The 22,281-nt window shown below is 38.1% G+C and overlaps 1 long non-coding RNA gene across 1 annotated transcript in view; it reads right to left on the bottom strand.

Moving 5' to 3' along the window:
* Window positions 1–4,079: 4,079 nt before the first annotated feature.
* The window catches only part of LOC137468618 (uncharacterized), a 76,399-nt gene continuing 58,197 nt past the window's right edge, over window positions 4,080–22,281 (bottom strand). The window contains exons 2-3 of the long non-coding RNA XR_010996063.1: window positions 13,251–13,426; window positions 4,080–4,396 (exon numbers count right to left, since the gene is read on the bottom strand). This is a non-coding gene — a long non-coding RNA (uncharacterized lncRNA). The remainder of the gene's footprint in view (window positions 4,397–13,250; window positions 13,427–22,281) is intronic.

The following is a 22,281-nucleotide window of genomic DNA, read 5'->3' as shown; positions in this document are numbered from 1 at the left end:
AAAGGCAGATACTGAACCTCAGGAGGCATCAGGAATTGTACTTAGTTTTGCAATTCCCTCTGGAAAATCTGACTTTAAAGATCTTTAAATCCTACAGAGCTCTGGTACAGGGAAAAAGACTTCAAGACTCTACACCCTATCTGCAGGCAAGATACACCAGGAAAACAAAAATCACAATATTCATAACAATAGAAGTCTCTCCACTCTATATATCATAGAATGTATTCCTGTGAAATACCCTGTCAAGATTTCCAGATAATTTCAGAAATCACAGGGACATAAAATTTAAGAGTAAGCCTCAGCTTAAAATCTCCCTTCCCTCCTGAGCATCCTAATTCATCAAGAATTTTATTGAAACACTTGCAGTCTCTTATTTTTGGTATTAGCTGTTCCCAGACAGACACACCTGTTTCTTATGAGGGGACACATGAGCAAAGTCAGGTATTCTTTTGAAAAGATTGGAGAAATCAGTGGAAAACTGGATTGTGCCAAAACCAAAACCATTGAAAAACTGAAAGCAGATTCAACATATAGTGTTGGTTGAAAGAAATGGGTGGGAAATATTTTTGGAAATGCTAAAATATTTCCTTTTCAATTTTGGGAGAGAGGGACTGCATTTAAATAATTTTGAAGGGTCATTTCTCATTTAGAAGCCGATGTTTATAGGAAAAACAGAATATAAAAGCAAATATCTTTGGAGTTAACAGGAAAATTTTAGGCTAAACCAAGGTAAAATTATGGATTTTATTTAATAAAATTTTTATGTTTAGGTTCTAAGGGCATAATTTTTTTCCTTATATCTTCATTTTTACCAACACCAAAACCCCCTAAACCTCTCCAGCTGTGCTTGATTTATCACAAAGAGTGCTCATTTCTGGGTTTTTTTGCATGCTTAAGGGGCCTGAACCCACCCATCTCTGGATCAGTCAAATACTCTTGTGCCTCAGTAGTAGCACCAATAAAGGAAGTGGAGCTGGCAAACCTGCACCCCTTCAGCTTTCCAAACCTACACTCTCCATGAATTTAATGACTTTTTATTACTCTTAAATTGATTAATAGATTTTTGCTGGCAGTACATCACATTCATTTTCTGCCGTTATTAAAATATTTTTAAAGACTGTATCCAAGAGCCTTGCCCAAGGAGTGAGGCATGGAGGGAGGGAGGGAATGTGGAGAGCCCACCCTTACACAAGGCTGTAAGTCACAGGTGCCTTTTGAGCTCTTTCTCCCTTGGGAAGAAAATCATCCAGCACAGCTGGGGCAAATCCAGGGCTCTCCCTCCCTCCTCGCTTGGAGTGGTCACTGGGAGAGCTCAGCAGTCTCCACGTGGCACCAGCAAAAACCTTCTCCAGCCTAAATGTGAATATAATCTCCTTTTATTACCACGTCTGGTAATACTTCAAGTGTTGTGTTTCTCCTGCTGCTGTGGTCAGAATTTTCAGGGAAAACATGAACTCCACTCAAGTTAGAGCCCCTAAAGTCCTCTAGGTTCACCAGCTAGTGAAACAAGCATGCAAATAGATTTACAAGTTCCTAAAACGTGAGACAGATGAAATACCAGCTCTGCAGTTTTACTGTGGAAGAAAACATTTTGGCATTTTTCACCATAAAAGGATGTGGGATAAATAAGGCAGTTGTGATTTGTTCACCAAGAACTCTCAAACAAGCTTTTTACCTGAGGGAAGGTGAAAGGAGGTATAACCCTTCCTTTTATTTTTTCAAGTAGGATCTTCTGATAGTTTCCTGGTGCTGTCTGATTACTTTAATCATTAGCTGTAAAAAATGAAACAGTCATTTTTTCATTGCAGCATTTCAATATATGGAAAAGAGAAAACAAGGAAGAGAAGGAGGGAAAAATGTCAAGGATTGTCAGAAAATTTGTTTTCCCTCTTGAATGTTTGACATGGCATAAAAATAGATAAAGTTTTGACTAACCTGTCTTGGGGTTGGCTGGCATGTTTGTTTTTACTGCTGTTGCACATGGTAAAGCTGAGTTGTACTTAGCGTTGATTGGTTGTTATCAGGGATGATACAGAAATTCAACACCCAGCTGGCCCTTAGAAACTGGAAGGCATTCCCATTCTCTCTGTCCTAAACTCCAATATCATCTCTGCATGCAATTTTGTTATAAAAGAAATTACTCTGCTTAATATTACTTAATTATGGGTTCACTGACCAGTGGATTTTCAACTCCACACATGTGATCTTAGATGTATTTAGAGTTCACAAACACAAATACAATGAAATAGAAATCAAATTTGGGTTTATATTTGTCTTGTTCCATGCATTCAAGCCTAGCATGAACCCAAGACCACACTTCCTATTACAGACATTTCGGTTTTGTTGTGTCCAACACAGCCATAAGTAGCAATATAATTTCTCAATCCTGATAAAATATGAGGGTTTATGTTGGTTTTTGCCTCCAACATTCACTTCAGTTAAACTACTATTCTTTCATGCATTTGTTAAGATTTTACTGAGTGTATCTTGTCCTGACTTTGCACACATAAGCATCCAAAGAATGTGAAAAAGAACCCCCAAAACATTATGCACAGATTATCTGCATTAAGTCTGATTTTAACTGTTGGCCCTTTTTCCCATGTTGATCTCAGTTTTGCCATGCCCTGAATGTATGGTACTTGGCTTTTCCTTCTCCTTCAGGCATTTGCATGCTATTTCAGAAAGTTTACGTTTCACAAAGTGTATCTCACTTTATACAGAGGTCTGTGAAATTTTGTTCGTAGAGAGGAATAAGTTGAAATAAACATATGTATATTGAAATAATACACATATATGTGTATATATATATATATATATATATATATAGTGCATAAAGAAACTCAATGGAAGGGTATGTTAAACTTTCTTCAGAACAAACGAGTCAGAAAAATCTCAGAGAGAAAACATGTGAGGCCATTAACACATGGTGATGGTCTGAGGCCACTGAGAAAGCACACAGCCCACACCAAATCATTCTTTAACAGCTAATGAAAAGCAATGCTATTCTCTTAACATGGATTAGAGACGGAGTCTGAACTGGGAATTCTTGCCAATTTAAACCATTCCTGTAACAGCGTGAATAAAAGAATCCATGGACATCTTCCTGACATGGGGTACTAAATCATCCTAAAATCAATACCAGGGCTTTGGTGTAGTCACCTCCAGCAAGAGCTGAAGAAGGCTGGCATTTGTCTGCCAAGGCTGTGGCAGGAGAAGAGGCACAGCTTAAATAAAGTGGAACAGAAACTACTCCAGCTGCCCCCACGCACATTTTTTAAATGCTGACAAGAGTCAGTCTGGGAATGTGAGGATTATGCCAGGCTGGCTGAATGAAAAAGAGCACTGCTTCTGGAGCATATGTTTCCTCTCAGTCTAGAGGTGGTCTCCTGGTGGGCCTGAATTTCTTTGCACTTTCTGTTTGGCACGAGCGTGAAGGATCCAAAGGTATTTTTAACACAAAACAAGCAAGTGCTTGGGCAAAATGCCTCCCACACAAGATGACACTCACACCGGGTCTCTCCTAGTGAATTTCCAGGCTTGCTTTATGTTTATATAATACAGATGATTTCACAGAATTTTTTAAGTTTCTACAAGTTGCAAAATAATTTCAAACACTTCATAAGAAACAAAGGACAAAGGAAATACAGTTATATTGTTATTGGGAGTAACAGGGTTTTCCTTTAGTTCTACTTCTTTGAGAAAATGGAGCTTCATTTTTCTATCTTATACATTGAAGGAAAATTTCTGGACAGAAACATTCCCAGAAGCTTAAATACCAAAGAGCTAAAAAAATTAATTAACATAGAGGGAGAATTTATAAGTTTTATGAATAGAAATACAAAAGGAAAACATTATCAGTGTGCACAAATACATCTATTCAGCTGAAATGTAAAAATTTCCATTTTCATAAATAAAAGATAGCATCAAAAAAAAAAAAAGCATATTTCCTTTACAATAACAATTTCCAGTATTAAATATGTCACATTACCTTTTGACCCTACATTAACCTATGTATTTGGTATCAGTTTGCAAAATGTTATATTTCTGCAGATTGGCTTTAAACTGAGCCACCACCAAAAATAAATAGAAAAATTATGGTTTAAGATATTACAAAAAGCAGCTCAATTTTGTTGCTCTCAGTGGAATCACACCAAAAAAGATGAGAATGTCAGTCTGTGCTAAATTTAGTAGGCAAACAAAAAGGAAATCATATCTGAACATTCCCCGTTAAGTCTGATTACAAGTTCAAAAGTTTTACTTCTCTCCTGCCCTCCAAAGCTACAAGGTTTTGCTCATATGGTCTTGCTCTACCTCTTTGCTGAAAGATTTCAAAAATTCCCAAGGTTTCCAAGTGTAGGGATGTGGTATGTGGAATTTAGAGACATTTTCTTAGTTCCTGTAAAGACAGAGAGAAATGCTACAGTTAATAGATTAAACTGATATAAAAATACTTATCATACTTGGTGAGGTGGGGTATGCCCAAGTTTTTTTTCCTGATTTTCCGTATTTTCAGACTTCTTTGCAGCAGATAACCCTCAAAAGTATAACTGGTTGGGAACTGTTTCTGGAGCTACCTCAGAGAACTGGACAAATATATGAAAAATACTCTGGTTTTTAAGGGTTGCTGATACAAGAAAAATATAAATCTGGAACCAATAAAAGCTGTGGATAGAGAAGGTCCAGCTGCCATGAAGGTGTGGGCTACTGCTCTCATGAAGATCTTGAGAAAATGGTGGTGGGCTGTCTGCTGGGACAATCCTCACCCTGGCCCAGAACTTCTGAAGGAAAACCCAAAACTTGACAAGTTTTCCACAAGCTGACCAAACCCTCTGGTAACCATCCTTTACACTGGCTGTGATTTTACATGCCACCCAAACTGGATTAAAGATTTGGAGAGGGAGAATTTGCCATGGCCTTTGGGGAAAAAAAAAAAAAAAAACCAAAAACACAAAAACTCTTATTGTCATTTCTTTTTCTGTCTAATTTTGAACTTAAATTTACCATGCACATACTGTTTTGCCTTTCTATACAAGTTATACTCTGCTTCACACAGTAAAGAGCACAAACAATTCACAACTTTAGTCAAATAAAAGAGCACCGCCTTTGCATTCCATGCAGCATGCTGGGTTTTGGAACAATCCCCTGGTTTAGAAAGCTCAGTAAAATCCATCTCTGACAGAAGGGTGGCTACAGAACCTGTTTTTGTGCTAGTGATCAGGCTGGTTGTGTATTCCAGCCACACAGCCCCAGTGCACTCGGGAGTACAGCACAGGAACGCAGCAATAACAAACACTCCATCCTCAGTGCGCTCAGGGTTCAGCTGGGCTGTTTTTAATGTTGCTCCTGCTCAGGTTAATGGGCAAAGCAAAAGGCTTGTTTGCCCTTATGAGTAACTACATTTCAAGGAGTAATTTGAGTAGAGGGTTTTCCATCATTTGCACTCAAAGTCACAGATCTTTGAGCACTTCCCATGTTTTCATAATTCCTTTTGCTGGTGGACTATTGATTCCTAAAGATAACATGCCTTGAGAGATCAGTAAAGGTTAGCTGGTAAAAGAAACATGCATCATTTCAAATGCCTCTGTGCATCTGGGAGTTCAACAATACCTATTAGTATTACTTTGGAGTTACAGGAAGCAACTGCTTTTAGGATGATTTTTAATCCAGATTTCTGCCTGTAAAGCCAAGCATCAGCTATCTTTTCATATGAAGGCAACTTGGACATGTAGTAACAGGAAATTCATCTGTTCAAAGTTACATAAAATACCAAGATTGGGTCTTCAATATGAACTCTTTCCAATGGAATCCTAAATCCCTGTTCCCTGAGCTTATGGTGGGGGCCCTGTGCATTTTTCAGCTGTAGGACAACCCTGGCTTTTACTTCCACAACCCAACAACGAGGTGAGCTAAGTTTCTCCTCCCTGTTCTGAGTTTTGATTTTATTTACTCACTCCGTGGGTGAGAGCAGAAGGAATAATTCCATTTACTGATTTGTTCCTTGCAAAATACAGTGGTTGTGTCTAAAGCAAGCAAAGTCCCCCATGGGTCAAATGTCTTACATGGAAGAGCAGCACTTCTCTTTCTTGCAAGTCTTGACTGAGCTTTTAGGGAAATTACAGGTAAAGCATGAACAAAATAATTCCCTCTTCTATAAAATGTCTATGCTTAAAAAAGTAATTAATTGCATTCAGAAATCCTTCTTAATACTCTGGCCTTCCATTTTTTTTTATGCTTTCCTTCTTACTAGGAAGATAAATGCATTAAAATAATTAAAGAGATCACAGAAGAAAAGGTTGAAAAGGTGCTTCATTATTCACAACCTTTGATTTAAACTGAATTCACACCCACAACTAACAAGAAGTATTTTGTGTGTTTGGAAAAGTAAATCACAGATATACATGGAAAATTTTGAATAATCTTCTTGTGTCTGAACTCATACTGTAGAAACAGATTCAATTATTTATTGCAAATTTTCCCTTTCTTTCTTTTCACTACTTTTCTACAAGCCCTTGCTATTCTCCAGTGTGAAAATCAAAGTTTACATCTGTCTATAATAGCCTTGCCCAGCTACAATGTAGCTGTTTTCCACCAAAAATAGTCCTTTTATAAACTCAGCTTGCAAACGTACCTAAGATGGTAATTTAGAAAATTGTATAAAGCCTAAAATAGCCAGAATAAAGGTAAAAAATGCTCTCTTCACAAACATTAAAACACTCAGTGTTTACTATTAATGGGCTTGCTTCTATTATCTCTCAACCTATAGCCACCTTTGCAGTGCTGTAATGCCAGAGATAATTAGTGCAGGCTTGTCAATTTGATTTTGGTTACCTTTTATGGCCTCTTTACGTTATGATTCCTGTGGGAGCTTGCAGTTTGCTCACTAGCCAAGCAAAAAAATGCATTTATTTTTGGGCTAAACAATAGCACTGTTTAATTAAGAGGTGTCACACTATTTATTGCCAATCACATGCTGTAGCTTTGATGAGGGGGCTATAAACACAAAAAGTTCTTCAGATTGAATTTCTCTGCTGTAATTTCCTACCGGAGAAAATGTGACACAAGGCAGAGAACCAATTTCCCATTTCTATTTAGCATTTATATTGACAGAATTAATGATTTTATCATCATCTTTGGCCTGCTCCTAAATGGAAGGCATATATTGCCGGCTGAGACAGTAATTTTTCCACTAAATTATGTATATATGTGTGTGCGTGCACTTATATACACACAGACATGCATATATATATTTATATATATATATACAGATATATATTTCAGCACTTATTTTTCCATGGGGAAATTATACCTTGTTATTAAACTCCTATTGAGAAAAGAAGGGTAAAGTGCTGGGAAAGGTAATTAGGAAGAGTAATAACAATGATCTTAGACAATGTTTTTAAAAAGGAATAAATCCTTTGCACATTCTGTGACAAAGGGTTCGGGAAGGCCCAAGCCAATGAACTCGTGGCATGTTGGTGGACCTAATTTTATTTCTGAAGTTCCCCCATGAGAATGCTATACAATATATATGCTGCACATTCGTCAAAGTTGCCATGTAAGAAATTTCAATTTCCTTCTCTGAAAATAATTGATCAAAGGCTCATGAAGTTCAAAAGACTAGGGAAATGAATAAATATTATATAGAGATATAATGCATTGTAATCATACTGTGTATACTATTTTAATAGAAATCTGGAGACCCCTGTTACAATTGTTGAACCTCTTAATGGAGCCAATAAGATCCATTTTGCAGTTTCACATGCTGGAATTGGGCTGAACTCCTTCCCTGGTAATCTAACCATCTTTATAATTTTGTTAAAGGTCATTAGCTTTAACTTACTGCTAAAATAATATCAGGTGGATGACATCTTACATCCATTTTCATGAATATTGCATACTCTGAACAACTTATGTTGGAATCTTTTGTATGTAAGACTCAAGAATAGCTTCACTTTGTTTTAGGGAATATCTAAGCTCATCTGGCAGAGAGCAAGATTTATTCAAAGGAAGAAGGACAAGTTTCAGAGGGAGTGTTACACTTAATTCTCCCCTTGATGCCTTCACACAGGCAGGCTGTGCTTATGCAGGTTTGCCATTTGGGCTTGTCAGGCTAAAACATAAAAAAGTTAAGTTTCAGCTCATGTCTTTGCTGTTATTAAGGCTTTCCCTTTACTATGGGCTTCAGGTGCCATTTTCCCTTATTTAAGGCCCCTAGACACCCTTTTTTCTGTACATGAGTGACAAAGCTGCCCTGGGGCTTTAGGTCCCTTGGCTTCTTATCCCAGGCCGGGCCAGACATCTCATCATGCCCAGGCAGTGCAGAAAGAACAGAGCAAGGGATAATTTCATGGCCATCCACCTCTGGAGCCCTGTGAGAGCACAAATGGGATGATTTCCCATTACATTTTTGCCCGCAGAGGGGTGGCACTGCAGGAACGTGAAAAGACTGGAGTTAATGGCAATCTGAACAGAAATGAAAATATTTTATTTGAAATGTTTAGTTGGTTCACAGGTCAAATGTATCAGGGTTCACCACAAATCCTGGAGGTTACATTGCAATCTGCTGGATGCCTGTGAATTTCTGTGTGAGCATCTGAGAAGGAAACTGTTCTACTCAGCCCTAGTACACTATTCTGATTTTCCTACACCTTCCAATTAGCCCATTGCAAGACAGTCTTCCTCAATTTCCTGTATATGAATTCACTGGAAATAAACACTGAAGTAAAGCCTCTCTGGCCTTTTGGTTTCTTTCCTTCTTTTTTTTTTTTTTTTTTTTAATTGCTATTTCAAACTCCAAGTCTGCTTGGGAAAGCTCCCAAAAGTAAATCCCTTTTCATATGGACCAGCATCCTTGTCTGCAGAGTTGTAGGATGCAGATGTGTTCTGAGTAAAAGTGCTTATTTGATGATTACCATTTCAATTTAAGATATTTGGCATGAACAAATTAGCCTGGGTTGAGAATATTCTTATGGGAAGGAGGAAGGAGTTACAGAAAAATACTTTCTTATACAATGCTATTTTTCCTATAGGCTTATAAAAATTCTTATATTGCAGATCATTCATCTGGCAACCATTTGGCTCCAACAATGTTAAAAGGCATTAAAGAGGTATCCTAAATTTACAGATTATTCCAACTGCCAGGGCAGATACCCTTACAGGGTATAAAACCAGCCTATACTGGTACTATAGCCACTGTTCTGATTATGAAATTATTGTGTCCATTTTCTACCCATGTGCTACAGTTGAAATAAGAGCAGTCAGGATGTTTTCATTCATAAAGAGCAAAGTTTCAGTAAGTTCTCTAATGGTGGGCCTGGGTCACGCTTCTCCCAGATTTCATTTTCTGGCAGGTTTTGAAAAATTACTGCAAATTAAAAAGCCATCAAATTAGTATTTGGACTTTTTTCCCCTCTTACTTTTTAGTCATTTTTATCAGCGAAACAACTAACATACTTAAAATACCATTGAAGGGAATTAATATTATTAAAGTTAGTGTCATAATGGGAATTTTATACAGAAATAATACATTTTAGATGATGAATTAAATAAAAATACACAAAACAGACATTTGCAATTGTGTTATTTTTATAATGCAAACGATTGAAATTTCACAATGTAAAAATTATAGAAAAATCCTTTTTCTTCCTAAAATGTGGTTAATTTATTATCTGTAAGGACAATATTAACCACCTTAGAGGAATTTGAATTCTGCTGTCTGCAAAGTCATCTAAAAAAGACAAACCTGCACTGTTTTCTGCCTACCCAAAATGAAAGTAACAGTAAAGTGATTATTTTGCTAATTACATTTGAAATAAACTTTTAGAAGTGTTGTAATTACATATGTTATGGGAACCTGAATATATACTTCATCTGGAAGGGCTCTCTGTTGCATTGTAAGCAAGAAGAAGTAAATCCATTCATGACATAACTTCCCTGCCTTTTGAGTATCAAGTCTGAAACGTCCTGAGGAAATAACTCAAAACAAAATCAGTGGAAGCTGTGTCTGGGCTATGGGCTGAGGACAAAAAAATGCCTCCCCTCTGTAGAGATGTTCTGGTTAATTTATGGAGTTTCCAGTGCTCTAACTGGCAATGCAGAGCCCAGGATATCTCACAGACCTCCAACTCTTCTGGCCATGGAAAAGTCTCCCACAGCCTCGAGTATCCCAGGCATGAGCTCTTGCTGGGGCTCTCCAGCTCTGTTGCTGCTCGAGAAAGATTCCAAAAAATTACTGTAAATTATTCCAGTGCAGCTAAGAAATAAAATGAAACTCACATTTAAAAACCATTGACTGCTAAAGCTGATCCATGAGCTTTGAAGGCTTTTTATCAGCAGTGTTTGTGCGCTATAGTGCAACCTGTGGATAATTCCCCAGTCACTTCTCCTGCCACAGCTTCCACATAACAAGGGAGAGGGAGCTCCTGAATGGGAGGCAGGGAAATCATAGAGAACCCTTCAGGAATCCACATGCCTGTGGAGGAAAACAGTTCATGATGGCCCCTCCAAAGAAGAAATTTTGGTGCCACGTGATTAAATCACAGCAATAGGAGAGTTGCCCAGAGGAAGATGCTTCTGCAAGGTCTTGCCAGTCAAAAAAAGTGAATGTGTGAATTATTTCTGTGAACTTAAAAAAATGGATCATGTCAATTTGTCTTTAATAAACAAAGTTCAGTGTGAGAAAACACCAAAAACTCAGTGGTGAAACTTTGCATGGGCTTGGCACTGCTTGCAGAGGTTAAAAGAGATTAAAAAGTGAAGGCAGGAGGAGATGGAAGAAGGAAGGACAGTGGCACTATTCTTATTAAAAAAAATATCAAATCTCCAGAAATCTGGAGGTATCAGAGTTTATTTTGGAAAAGGGTACATTTAGAGTGTTAAAAGAAAAGCATGTGACAAATTAATTAAGGGATTTTAACTACTGGCAACTTCTTCATGCCCTCTCCAAATACCTCCCAAGAATTAAGGGTATTATAAAGCTGCTGTGTGTGAGGGTTAATGACAATTCTGTGTAGTAACCTACCTGTATCTGACCCCTAGAAAAATAATTTGTTATACAGAGAAACTAATTCATGAAGGTAAAGGTGGCCACTGCATTTTGCTTCTTTACCTGCTCTGTAATCAGGCTGCAATTTCCTATAATGTCTTCAATACCAAAAACTGTTCAATTAATTCTTCAACATTGCAAACAAAGTGTGAATTACTTCCTTCAAATATTCACTCCTGAAGGAGTATTGATTAGTGCACATTAGCTGGAAAAGTAAATAGCAGTGTTTCTGGTCTCCATCAGGCTGATACTTAAGGACGCTTGGCTCAAAAACTTTGTTTGGTAATCCAAAACTGTGGATCATGAATACTGCAGCATACAAGTTTGGCATTTGCTTTGCCCAAACTTACATCCTGCTCCAGGTCACTTTGATTTTCAAAATGGCACGATTTTTTTGGACTTCTGGCAAGAATTAAAGTCAGTGCAGTGAGCTTACAACATTTGACATTTTACCTCCTGGAATCAAAACGACAAAATTTTGCTCTACAAATTTTTCCCCCCGTTTCAAGATGGAACTACAGAGCCACTGAAAACCTCTGTGAGATTTAGAGCCTCGGGAAAAAGCAGAAAGTAGTCCCATGCTTCATTTTAATCTTCACCTTTTAGTCATTTTCATAGCCCCAGCATTGCAGCCATCCCCGAGGTGGGATGTCTGCAAGCAACCCCAGTGCTTGGGGAGCCTGGAGCACTGAGCAGCCAGTGGGGCCTCACAATGTCACTTGGTAAAAAGAGCCTGAAAAATTAAATTCGTTTCATAACCCCATATTTTTTCTTTTATTGCCCACAAACATAATCTTTTACTTCACTGAAATGGTATGTAGGAAAAAAGAACAGTGGGAAGATACAGATATTAATGAGGTAATGGAAGAAAATACTTAAAAATAATTCTAGGAAAATTGATTTTCAAAAGTTATGGTTCTGGCTTCTAACTTTGCTCGGGTTTAAGGTTTTAGTAGCCACATTTTCAAGCTCAATTCAAGCACAACCTATTCACTAGCACTTAAACCACCTCCATTCAACCAAAAAGAAAATGCAACACCTTAAATTAGATTATGAAGTAATAACACAGCTCCAAAGTCTAGAGCACTGCCAGTCTTCAAGTCTGATATCTGTAAACCAGATCTATTTAAGTCCTGAAAGGGATTTCAGCAATAGAATAGGTGACAATGATGTTTACCAAGAAGCAGAGTAGTAAATACAAGATGACAGAGCAAATGACATTTTCATGATGCTTTAGTTTCAAGCACAAAGCATGTTAGAATAATCCAGCAGTTAAAAGCACTTCTGTTATAAAAACTGCACCTAAAAAATTGATTCAAAAATCAACTGCCTTCTAGGTTCATCATCTTGACAAGTGGTTAATTATTCCTTGCTATTTTGAGATTTGGAGAACCCCAAAATAACTTTAGAGACATCAATATAGAAAACATTTTTTATCAAAGCAACTCTGGACAAAGACAGACTTTTTTTGCCCCCAGACACAAGTTATTCTCTGAGTTCCTGCCAGGCGAGTACAAGGAAGTGACATGCCAAAAGGGAACCAAAAAGCCAACATAGTAATTTCTTATGCCAACACTTCAGATGCTGTCTGACAAATAATGTGCTGAGAACACAACTTTAAACAGCAAGGTGAATGCCAGTTGTTTTCCAACAGCAACAGGTGCAAGAAATCTTGAGGAAAGTATTCATTATGGGCAAGGCTGAAATGAGGTACTTAAAAATTGTGGCTTAATTTAGGTCATTTATCATCATCCTCAAAGGCCCTTTTGTACAATTGAATTCTGAAGTACTTTGTTTGCTCTTAGATCATCACAGCTGCTGTGGTATCATTCCAAGCAGATGTTTCATAGACAGAGTGCCCATTTCATCTCCAGAAGAAACTCCTGTTCTGCCCCTGGATGTGGATTTGGCTCTGCACGCTCCACTGGTCCAGGGGTCTGCACAAATAAAGAGCCAGGGGTGGCAGACCCCAAACTGATTCCACTCTGGAGAGCTCCACACCCTGAATTTTTAACTGCCATTTTCTGTTTGAAACGAATGGACAATAAATCAGCTCAGATGATTGTTAACTAAGCTCTCTGCTGTGAAAATAAGAGGGAAATGGGATTCCCTGACTTTGCACTGCTAGGATTATTCCCTACATGTAAAGAGCAGGCTCATCGCACCAGCTAACAAATAATTCCTGTGAGACAGAAGCAGTGCTCACCTGGACGTGGCTCCTCGACCTACGTGGCTGAGAATGCACAGCCTGAGAGCAGGGATGTGGTACTCAAGGAATGCAGAAAACTCACCGGAGAAGTTTCTTTACTCTTCTAAAGAAAACTTCTAAGAATGTGCCTCTTCTGCACAATACACTGAAAATTCTTTGGCTGAAGAGCCTGTCTGAAAAGGACGTGTCAGTAATTTTGTGTTGGGAGCCACGGCGGGTTTGGCTGTAAGACGTGGAAAGGTGATGGGAGAAATACATCCTTAAAATGGGCAAATGCTGTGCAGGTCAAACAGCTCTTGTAAAACGACCCATTAATGGCAATCCTAGACTAGGAGGCACCTGAAAATTAGAAAAGTGCAGAATTAGCTCAAAACTGGCAGATCAGCTCCATCTTACACGACATCTCTTCAGTTCCAACAAGCACGAGGGCAGAGACATTTAACAGATATTACAGTTCTCTATTTAGACAGACTTAGGATGACATAATCACATCCTTTGAAGGCAATGAGGTACTTTCCAGTCCATTAGCAAGGGAGAAGGGTGTCATTAGACAATATCCATTAGAGAATTAGTCATTAAAAAAAGTTTAACTCCAGGAGTGATGATAACTTTTGTTCATGACTCAAGAAGTTTTGAAGAGATCTCTGGCTCGCTATTACTTCTAAAAAATTGCAAAACCAGGTATATTTTTGTTAAAGTTCACAAGAAAATACATATAATAGTAGGGGAGGCAAATCAATGTTAAAAAAAAAAAATAAAGAAAAATTGAGTAGGGATTCAAAAGCCAAGTTTTAAGGAATATAATCCTATGAAAGACAGGTGGTGCCCAATAATTACAATGTCATCTTTAATAAGGTAACAAGTTTAGACAATAAAAGTAACAGATATATTAAAATTAGACTTTTGTGAGATTTTTGATCTTGTTCTACAAAGCATATGTTATATGGATTCAGACTTCTCTGCATATCAAATAGGAAAAGAAGATCAGCAGATAGTCAATTGTGAAAACTTGTTTAATTAGGAATTTTTTTAGATCATTTCTAGGCAACTATTTATTCAACTTCAATTTAAATGCGACCATGGCTGATAATATTTTTGTGGTTGATCTGGATCATTGATAAAGTCCTTTGAAGAATTACAAAGGGAAAGATATGTTGAAATCTTAGGATAAAAACTGAGATCTACAAAATTACTTTAGAGCAGTTGGCCAAGTCATACAGCAAGATACTTAGAGATGTCAGCTTGCTTATCTCTCTCAAAACTTAAAAGTACTTGGGTAAAGAAACTTAACATTAAGGATTATTTAAATCAATTAACAAAGGCTCAAGAGAGAAAATAGCTGGCAATTAAACTAATTTCAGTTAAAACAAATAACAGCTTGATTAACTCATTCAAAAGCTCATCACATAAACAACTAGAACACACCCCTGAGGGACATGGTGCGATATCTTCAAGTTTTTACCCTCCTACAATTTGAGTGTTATGCCAACACAAGTTTCTAGACTCAACATGCTGTTAACTGTGTGAAGTGTAACAGCCTGTGGAAAACAGGAGTTCCATCAAATTGATGTAACAGTCCCTTTTGCATTAAAACCCTGGGAAATCAAATCTGGGCCTGAAAAATGTTAGGAAGAAAAGAACACCCTCTCCAACTACTTAAAATAAACCCACCTAACAGCCTCACCACCGCTGCATACTGTAATCTGCCACTTGAAATTATTAATATCTCTGGAGTCCAGTTTGTTAAATAAGGGGGAAGAAATGCTGGCTCTGTGCCTAGAAAACCTCAGCTCTTCACAACAGCATCTCAGGCAACAATGCTTTTAGTTTCCTTAGACTGTAACCACAGCTCGTCCTTTAACCCCACTTTCCCGAGTTAAGTAGGGATGACGTTGATATCCAGCAGAAAATTTGAATTTCCTGTCGGCATGGGCTCTTGCACTAGCTGTCAGTTGTGGGTGAGGCAGAGAATTTATCTCCATCCTTATGAAGTCCTAAAACAATCATGAAAATCATTTCCTCTGCTTTCCAACCCCTCAAGGAACAGTTTCTTGAAAAGCACTTCCATATGGTGGTAGGTACAGGGGAGGACTCATTTGGCCAGAGATTCCCTCTCTCTCAGACAGCAGAAAGGTCCAAGATGGTTTTTGTTGGGTCTTGATTATTAAGGTGTTCCAAGGTACTGCTTTTCTTCTCTCTGCCTAGAAACTCCCACTTCAGGAAGTTCCTCGATATAGAAAAATACATATGATTCATTAAGAATGAAGCTTTTCAATTCTCTTTTGCTGATCACTCATTAAAAAGTAAAAAACAGATATTAAATAGAGGAAATGTTCATTTTCCAGAAACATGTTCTCATTCCCCTTTGTCTGCAGCAGGAGAGGAAGAAAGTAACAATACCTCAGTGCTGTGGATGTACAGAGGTTTTGACCTGCCCAGTGCAGGCAGGAGTTACTGGTCACCCCATAAAGTTATATTTTCATTTGCTCTGCATGGAGAATGAGTTCATTAATATAAGACAACCCAAAGACATCCTGATCATCACATTTTTAAGCTATATACAATCTAAGAATGAAATTTGTCTAAATCATAGCACAGTGAAATTAGAGTTTTATGAAATCAAAATCATGGTAAAATTTGGATTTTTTTTTTTTCTAGATAAAGAGACGTGGCCTAGTTTGCAAAATACTGTTTATCTCGCATTGAAAAATAAAATCCTTTGAGCACTTGCATCAGTGTGATAATTTCCAACTGAAAATGGGTGATGAGCCATTTTCTCAAAAGCCTTACAACGTAGTGTGAATCCACTTACAAGTGCTGGAGAAAATGATGAGATTTCCCTTTCTTGCTTACCTGATGTCCAAATTCTATTCATTGCCCAGAAGGGGCAAAACCCCAGCCCTGCATCTGTTATTTGGCATCCTGATATCAATCTTGCTGGGGTCAGTGTGCTGTCCAGCACTTCATGGGGTGTTTTGAAGCACCAAAACTGAAGATATCCAGGTGGAGGGAGAAAAGGAGATTTTCTAACAGGTAAAAGGGTGAATTGTCTGAGCTGAGCTTCAGCACAGCAACAGCACGAGGCCCAGAGGCAGCTCTGAAAGGCTCAGCATGGCCTGCTGGGGTTCATCACATTTTAGGGGCCCCAAACAGAGCAAGGAGCCTAAAAAAGTGCATTGGGGCTTTCTTCAAATAAGCACAGCACTCTTTATTACCCTCAAACTCTGCTCTTGGCTGGGAAAAGAAAAGATTAGAGAGAAGGAAAAAATTAAAAAACAACAAAATGCCAGGATCAGCTCAAGCTCAACTTGTATCCTCAAGTGGCAAGGAAAGGAGACAAGGGTGTGGATCTAGAAGAATCACTGGTGGAGAGCCACAGGAAGCACATCTGTTACCTTAAAGAAATTGATTTGTACTCACCTTCTAACACTTGGTGGGTCTGTCATGGAGCTAACTGGAAAAGGGACTGAAAGTATTATTAATAATAAGAATAAAATATAGAGTGATCAGGTCATTAAGGCTAAAAAAGTATTGTATATGCAACACAAACCAAAGATATAAGATTTAGATGAACTGTTTGAACAGTTCTGCATTTTTAAATACAGTGTTGTAGCTGCTTTAAACTTTACCTTCAGTGAGTGCAAAATAATTTGTTTCTTCTTTCCCTGCTAACTGGGAATGCAGTATCACAGAACCACAGAATCCTTAGGGTCGGAAGGGTTCTCTGGAGGCCACCCAAGGCAGGGTCACCTGGAGCAGGTGACACAGGAACACACTCAGGTGGAGTTTGAATGTCTCCAGGGAGGGAGACTCCACAACCTCCCTGGGCAGCTCTTCCAGTGCTCTGCCACCCTCAGAGTGAAGAAGTTCTTCCTCACTTTGTTGTGGTTTAATTTATGGCCCTTGCTCCTCATCCTGTCACTGATCACCATCCTCTTGACATTGCCTTTGAGATATTTAAATTCAGTAGGGAAGTCTTCCCTTCTCTGGCCTGAATAAACCCAGCTCCTCTCAGTCTCTCCTCAAGAGAGAGGTGCTCCCTCACCATTTTTGTGGCTGGGTTTTGGTCTGCTGGAACCTCTCCTGTAGCTCCTTGTCTTTCTTTTGATATTTTGGTTGAGAATTTCTGAGGCAGAACTGTTACACAGACCTTGTGTCAAGTCATACACACACAGAAAAGGCAGAGATGGCACAGGCTATGACAAGATATCCTGAGTGGGAATTCTGAATATTGTGTGGGAAAAACTCAAAATAAATGGGTACAGGCTCCATTTAAAGCCTTTACTATTTGCAAGGCAGGAAAATGAATTCTTCCTTCAGTCTATCTAAGCTGATTGCAGTTTATTGCAGAATCTATGGAATTCATTAGAGTTAGCAACTTTGATTTCCTCTGTAAAGCAGGATGCATTTAAATGGAATCACGGGGGAGAGGTAGGAAGAAGATCACAACAGGCTGACAATTTTTGCCTGAAAGATTCTTCCAGCAAGCTGCACGAACCCCATCAGCAGGGGGTGGCTCACACAATTTGGCTGGTGGAGTCAGAAATAAAATCACAGCCACATCTGGCTGATCTTTAAATTTAGTCAGCAGTGCCTGCAGTGAAACAGTGGCCCCAGAGAACTGAAAACAAACGAGCTCAGGTACCTGGTGCAGTACCAAGGGTTTGATGTTCGTGTGCTGTTTGGAAGGAGTGAGGGGAAGAATTAAACCTATGGCCTCAGAGTATTGCTGTGCTACATTCTGCCTCAGCTCTGCCATTATATCAACCATTATCTACTGGAAACTGGGTCTGGCTGGAATAGAAACAATATAATACAGCATTTGATATTCAAGGTAGCAGGCACCACAGCTGTCTAACCCCTTCTTTTCCTCCATTAATGCCCACGTTCCTTTCTAATCCATGAGTTGGAGTGGAACATCCATCTAATCTTTGGAACAGGCTGTAAACTTGTATATTTAATGTGATAAAAGTACATCAGGAGCTTACTCTTCTCAATCCTGACAAGTTTGGGGAGTTTCTTTCTGATGGTTAACACCTACCTTGCTGAAGCTAAGTTAATAATCAATTATTCGTGTAACATTTAAGGTATATCAATTTATTTTTGGACAAAGCTAATCTTGCTCTTGGGTTCATATGACTGAAGTTCAGCAATATCTATTTACTGAAACCAGCTGCTGTCTTTCCTCCTTTTGCTCTTTGGCTCTGGAAGAATCAACTCTGCTGTGGTCATGAGAACAGAGAGGTGAAACCATTTACAGAATTATCCTCCACCTTTCAGTTATTTCCATTAAATTTGGTCAGTGAGAGTAAGGTGGAGTCACTTAAGGTTTTTTGGGTGGAAAAAATACACCTCTTTTAAAATAATAATTACTTCCCCAGCATCTATACACAGGTGAAACAGATATTCTAATAAAGAAATAGTACAACATATAATGAACTTAAAATAACAAAAAAACCCTTTTAAAAATCTATGTGTTTCAACTATCATTCTTAGCACTCTGGACATTTGAAATTATAAACTGGGTCAGACAGATGGTTCAAAAACCCTAAAACTTACTAAATGCTCTTCAAATACTAAATTTAATAATCAGTGTTTTACACCTCTTTGTGTTTTTTTTTTCCCAGAGTGATAACAAGTATCTTGCCAGGAGAGCAGTTTTATCTCAGGTTCAATTGCACATTTAGTTTGTGATTTAAAAAAGGATGTTTAGAAATTGATTTTTTAGCAGGGTAAATAAGAAACATGAAGCCTGAAAAGTCTAAGAGTACTACATAAATCTCTGTGAAGAAACCTATAAAAATGAAACAAAAAACACAAAGAGTCACAAGATTATTTGGAGCACCAAATAAGGAGGCAACAAGACAGAAGTATTCTTATCTTCAGTGTTTTTGTGCTTTCAGAACTACTCACTGGGCACATTTTTTTTCATGTTTTCACACTAAATTTAGGGTTCATACATGTGGAAAAGTGAATATCACACAGTTTTCCTGTTCTGTTATCCTCACCCATCTCCAGTCAGCATTTCTTGTGGAATCATGCAAGATATCTTGGGACTGGTCCCTAGAGTTGCTCTAATTTTGGCCAAAAGAATACTTTCCTGATGATAGTTTGTCCATACTGAAAACTTCCATTAGAAGCAAGAGCTCTAAAATGATCCTGTCAAAACACTCTCAAGGAACCTTACTCCTGAATCATGTTTATTTTCCCCTTGGTACACCCTTGCATCACGAGTTCTGGTGTTTTCCCACCTCTTCATCCTGCAGCAGTCAAAGTTCCCATATTTTTTGCCAGCCCCCCTGCTGTTTACATGACTGTAGGTGATGGAATCTTACTGCTCACAGGTTTTTCTGCTGTCTCCTGGTGATGACTCTCAGCACGGCTTATCCACCACGTTTTTCCTCTTTCCAACATCTTTGAAAAAGGCCAAGCTTTTCCACTCTGTTGCTGCTGTCACAAAACATACAGTATTGGAGTATTTTCCTCTCAGATTCATCAAATTCCCAGTTATTTTCACTCCACTCTTAAGAGAGCCAATTATCCCCTTTTAGTGCAGACAACAAAATCTTTCATTCTTGTTTTAATTTTCTCACCTTAACAAATTACCTTCCTTTCTGCAATGCTGCCTAATACACACTCCAAAAACAGGGCAAACAGCACCCATTTTCTTCAAGTTAGGAGTTTACCTTGAAATATTTGTGAATTAATAGCCCTGCAGCTCTTGCTTGAAAAGAAGTGACACACTGATTTTTCCCTATACTCCACTGCCTACCTTTTAGGAATTGGGACGCATTATTGCATTATTGTCAGGGCTATCAAGCCCTTTAGACTTTGAAAAGCATTTCCTTTGCAAAAAAAAAAAAAAAAAAAAAAAAAAAAAAAAAAAAAAAAAGTTGTTGAAATATCACAAAGAAAGATTGATTCATCTCTCAAGAAAAAGTCACTGCTGTCTCATGGGTAGTTTTGGAAAAATCATCTGCTTGGATTAATATCAACTGCTTACTTCCTCCTTTCCTTCCTCCTTCCCCAACTGACTACTTAGTCCTAAAGAGTGAGGCATATGAAAATCCATGTTTTCTTGAGGGCTTCTCTGTTTCTGAAATTATATCCTGCCATTGGAGACCAATAAAACTGCAAAACTTTGTGTAAATTGCTCTTGGGTTGGAAAATTACTGATATTGCAAGCAAAGGATGTAACTTTATATTGTAAACAAGCATCATTCATTCTGACCTAATCTAAAATAATACAAGGCTTCAGAGACAAAATGGAAACAAAACCAAAAACAAAAAAAAAACAAAACAAAAAAAAAAAACCCAAAAAAAAAAAAGAGAAGAAATGGGAAAAGAAATCCAGGTGTCTAAGACCAGTTACTAAAAAACCTAAAAGTCAAGTAAATGTTATATTGAATAATTTGGTGTCAATTACCTTTGCTGAGGCCACGTAGGACCCACAGGCAGTGATTTAGGGACAGGGTCCAACGCATGAGTAGCTACATACACATACATTTTTGGCAGTAATTTTCTATTTAATCTTCTTATTTCTGACTTAGTTTTGAGGAAGAAGAATAATTTGTTCTGCATTCACGTGCATTCAAGTGTTCTTCTGTCTATTGTGCTGCTGATTATTTTGTTTATAAAATAATAAACTTTTCTGAGTAATTTTTTTCCCATGTGCCAACAGCAGTGCTGTAGTTTATATGATTTAGGATCAGCTATGTTTTGGGCTATGAATTTTACAGAGATCAGAGTAATAAGCAAAGTCATTCTTTATCTTTCTCAGTGAAAATAAAATTTCTTGTCTTCTTTCCAAAACATTAATTTTTGAAAATGAACAGAATCAGCAATCAAAGCATCCTTTGCTTGCCAAAGAAAGAAATTTTCGTGTATCACATGGGGGTTTGCAGTTTTTAACTGAGTTGCAAAGAAGAAATCACACTTGACAAGCCATCCAAATTATTGTAGATTTACAATTCAACCACTAAATAAAGACTTTTGTTGCTAGAAAACCTTACAGCTCTAATATATCTTTTATCTTTCTATGAGTGATTCTTTAAGGGGTGCTTCAATTTTCTGTTGGAAGAGACTTTGCTCAGACATTAATTCCCAGGGATGAGCTAAGTGTTGTCAGAAAAGAGAACATATCCCTTCATGGCTATCAGCTGCGTTGTCAAGTTCACCTCTGGATAAAGCATCCAGATAGTCCTGCTGAGTGGAATAATCAATTTCTTCTCCAGAAATTCTTTGGTTTACAGTCTCAGCAGCTGCTCTGGTTTCTGTGTTTGCCTACTTGGCACAAAATCTGTCACCATTTTAAGTTAAAAATGTGTATTCTTTTCCCTCTACATTTTCACCAGTGTCCTCTTGTGTCTCCATGCCTGTTGTTTTCCTCCACTTTTGTCCATCCCTTTGGAATTAAGTAGTCTAAAATCTACTGTCACCCAATTAAAAGTCAACAATGTGTTTTTCCACCACACACCAAGAGGTCTGTCCTGAGCAAGTTATTGCTGTAAAACAAATATATAAACACCATAAAGATTTTATCAGGTGAATAACTGATCAGATGGGATGCAGAAATAAGGACAAACAGAGTAGCTACACTACAGAAAAGATCTTAATCCTACATTAAAATTAGAAATGTGTTCTCTTCACAAACCTGCCACCCATTTTCTTCACTTCCCTGACACAGTATTCATATTGGTGGTGAGCACAGGGATTTCTCACATAGAGGTATAAGTAAAAAAAAAAATCTTCAACTGAGAGAGAAAAGAAGAGATGGGAGAAAAAATCCTCAGGGCACATGGCAACCTGTCAACACATGGAATAAACAGTGATGCAAGCCAGACTCCTCCCAGCCCAGATTCTGCATTAGGAAGGCAACTTTGGAACAGCCCTTCAAACCAGGAGGGCCACAGAAGAGAATTGGAACAAAGCCCTCCTGATAAAGAGCACCCATGTTGGTTAGATTTCAGTTTGCACCTGCTGCTTTCAGCCTCTGCTCCTCAGCTGCTGGCAGAGCTTTCATGGAAAC

Source organism: Anomalospiza imberbis, chromosome 2 (genome assembly GCF_031753505.1).
Source record: "Anomalospiza imberbis isolate Cuckoo-Finch-1a 21T00152 chromosome 2, ASM3175350v1, whole genome shotgun sequence".
In the NCBI taxonomy this organism is placed as follows: domain Eukaryota; kingdom Metazoa; phylum Chordata; class Aves; order Passeriformes; family Viduidae; genus Anomalospiza; species Anomalospiza imberbis.
This window is presented reverse-complemented; position numbering and strand designations above follow the sequence as displayed.